A 3,767-nucleotide genomic window follows, 5' to 3' on the forward strand; every position below is an offset into this window, starting at 1 on the left:
AAGAGATAAATTTAAATTTTATATAAAAGACCTTTTAGGGGTGCCAAAGTCCAAAACAGCTGCACGGTGGCATCCAAAAGTAAAAAGACAACTGAAAGGTATAGTTTAAATCCCCTTTGGAGCCGCCAAAGGGAATTACAGGGGCATAGAGGCATTAAAAGGGAAAGAAACATTTGCAAAGCTTACGTTAATGCCACTTTGGGGATGCCAAAGGTCAAGAGAATTACGGTGAGGCATCCAAAAATTTAGATGAAAATTGAAGGATTAATCTAAATCCCCTTTGGCGTTTTCAAAGGCCTTTACAGGGGAATAGTGGTATCTAAAGGGAAAGACCCTAATTAAAAGTCTACTTAAAATACCCTTTGGGCGTGCCAAAGTCCAATATAGTCGCATGGTGGCATCCAAAAATAAAAAGACGAATTAAAGGTTTATTTCAAATCCCCTTTGGCGCCGCCAAAGGCAATTACAGGGGCATAGAGGCATCATAAGGGAAAGAAACATTTGGAAAGCTTACTTTAATGACACTTTGGGGATGCCAAAGGTCAAGAGAATAGCGGTGAGGCATCCAAAAATTTAGAGAAAAATTGAAGGATTAATCTAAATCCCCTTTGGCGTCTTCAAAGGCCTTTACAGGGTAAACGTGGCATCTGAAGGGAAAGAGACAAATTAAAAGTTTACTTAACAGACCCTTTAGGGGTGCCAAAGTCCAATACCTTTGCATGGTGGCATCCAAAAATAAAAAGACAAATTAAAGTTTTATTTTAAATCACCTTTGGCGCCACCAAAGGCAATTACAGGGGCATAGAGGCAACAAAAGGGAAAGAAACATTTGCAAAGCTTACCTTAATGCCACTTTGGGGATGCTAAAGTGCAAGGGAATTGCGTGGAGGCATCCAAAATCTTAGAGGAAAATTGAAGGATTTATCTAAATCCTCTTTGGCGTCTTCAAAGGCCTTTACAGGGGAGTAGTGGCATCTGAAGGGAAAGAGATAAATTTAGATTTTATATAAAAGACCTTTTAGGGGTGCCAAAGTCCAATACAGCTGCACGGTGGCATCCAAAAGTAAAAAGACAACTGAAAGGTATAGTTTAAATCCCCTTTGGAGCCGCCAAAGGCAATTAGAGGGGGATAGAGGCATTAAAAGGGAAAGAAACATTTGCAAAGCTTACGTTAATGCCACTTTGGGATGCCAAAGGTCAAGAGAATTGCGGTGAGGCATCCAAAAATTTAGATGAAAATTGAAGGATTAATCTAAATCCCCTTTGGCGTTTTCAAAGGCCTTTACAGGGGAATAGTGGTATCTAAAGGGAAAGACCCTAATTAAAAGTTTACTTAAAATACCCTTTGGGGGTGCCAAAGTCCAATATAGTCGCATGGTGGCATCCAAAAATAAAAAGACGAATTAAAGGTTTATTTCAAATCCCCTTTGGCGCCGCCAAAGGCAATTACAGGGGCATAGAGGCATCATAAGGGAAAGAAACATTTGGAAAGCTTACTTTAATGACACTTTGGGGTTGCCAAAGGTCAAGAGAATTGCGGTGAGGCATCCAAAAATTTAGAGAAAAATTGAAGGATTAATCTAACTCCCCTTTGGCGTCTTCAAAGGCCTTTACAGGGTAATAGTGGCATCTGAAGGGAAAGAAACAAATTAAAAGTTTACTTAACAGACCGTTTAGGGGTGCGAAAGTCCAATACCTTTGGATGGTGGCATCCAAAAATAAAAAGACAAATTAAAGTTTTATTTTAAATCCCCTTTGGCGCCGCCAAAGGCAATTACAGGGGCATAGAGGCATGAAAAGGGAAAGAAACATTTGGAAAGCTTACTTTAATACCACTTTGGGGATGCCAAAGGGCAAGAGAATTGCATGGACGCATCGAAAAATTTAGAGGAAAATTGAAGGATTAATCTAACTCCCCTTTGGCGTCTTCAAAGGCCTTTACAGGGGAATAGTGGCATCTGAAGGGAAAGAGACAAATTAAAAGTTTACTTAAAAGACCGTTTAGGGGTGCCAAAGTCCAATACCTTTGCATGGTGGCATCCAAAAATAGAAAGACAAATTAAAGGTTTATTTTAAATCACCTTTGGCGCCGCCAAAGGCAATTACAGGGGCACAGAGGACCTAGCCTACCTCACCACGATCCATTAGACAAGCTGCCGCTCCCTGGCCAGCCGACCCTTGCCTACCTCAACGCGATCCAGTAGACGAGCTGCCTATCCCTGGCCAGCCGACCCTAGCCTACCTCACCGCGATCCAGTAGACAAGCTGCCGCTCCCTGGCCAGCCGACCTTAGCCTATCTCACTTAGATCCAGTAGACAAGCTGCCGCTCCCTGGCCAGCCGACCCTAGCCTACCTTACCGAGATCCAGTTGACAAGCTGCCGCTCCTTGGCCAGCCGACCTTACCATACCTCACCGAGATCCAGTAGATAAGCTGCCGCTCCCTGGCCAGCCGACCCTTACCTACCTGAACTCGATCCAGTAGACAAGCTGCCGCTCCCTTGCCAGGTGACACTAGCCTACCTCAGTCCGATCAAGAGGACGAGCTGCTACTCCCTGCCCAGCCGACCCTAGCCTACATCAACCCAATCTAGTAGACAAGCTATCGCTCCCTGGCCAGCAGACCTTTGCCTACCTCATCTCGATTCAATAGACGAGATGCAACACCCTGGCCAGCCGACCCTATCCTACCTCAACACGATCCAATAGACGAGCTGCCACTCCCTGTCCAGCCGAACCTAGACTACCTCACCGCGATCCAGTAGAGAAGCTGCCACACCCTGGCCAGCCGACCCTTGCCTACCTCATCGCGATCCAGTAGAAAAGCTACCACTCCCTGGCCATCCGACCATAGCCTACGTCACCGCGATCCAGTAGACGAAGTGCTACTCCATGGCCAGAAAATCCTTGCCTACCTCACCGCGATAAAGTAGACGAGCTTCGACTCCCTGTCCAGCCGACACTAGCCTAACTCACCGCGATCCAGTAGACAAGCTGCCGGTCCCTGGCCATCCGACCTTTGCCTACCTCACCGCGATCCATTAGACAAGCTGCCGCTCCCTGGCCAGCCGACCCTAGTCTACCTCAACGCGACCCAGTAGACAAGCTGCCACTCCCCGGCCAGCCGACCCTAGCCTACCTCAAAGCAATCCAGTAGACAAGCTGCTGCTCTTTGGCCAACCTACCCTTGCCTACCTCAACGCGATCCAGTAAACGAGCTGCCACTCCCTGGCCAGCCGACCCTAGCCTACCTCAATATAATCCAGTAGATGAGCTTCCACTCCCTGGCCAGCCGACCCTAGCCTACCTCAATATAATCCAGTAGACGAGCTGCCACTCCCTGGCCAGTCGACCCTAGCCTACCTCACCGCGATCCAGTAGACAAGCTGCCGCTCCCTGGCCAGCCGACCTTAGCCTACCTCACCGAGATCCAGTAGACAAGCTGCCGCTCCCTGGCCAGTCGACCCTAGCCTACCTCACCGCGATCCAGTATACAAGCTGCCGCTCCCTGGCCAGCCGACCTTACCATACCTCACCGAGATCCAGTAGATAAGCTACCGCTCCATGGCCAGCCGACTCTAGCCTACCTCAACTCGATCCAGTAGACAAGCTGCCGCTCCATTGCCAGGTAACCCTAACTCTAGCCTACCTCAACTCGATCCAGTAGACAAGCTGCCGCTCCATTGCCAGGTAACCCTAGCCTACCTCAGGCTGATCCAGAGGACGAGCTGCCACTCCTTGGCCAGCCGACACTAGCCTACCTCTACC

Source organism: Panulirus ornatus, chromosome 71 (genome assembly GCF_036320965.1).
Source record: "Panulirus ornatus isolate Po-2019 chromosome 71, ASM3632096v1, whole genome shotgun sequence".
Taxonomy (NCBI): Eukaryota; Metazoa; Arthropoda; class Malacostraca; order Decapoda; family Palinuridae; genus Panulirus; species Panulirus ornatus.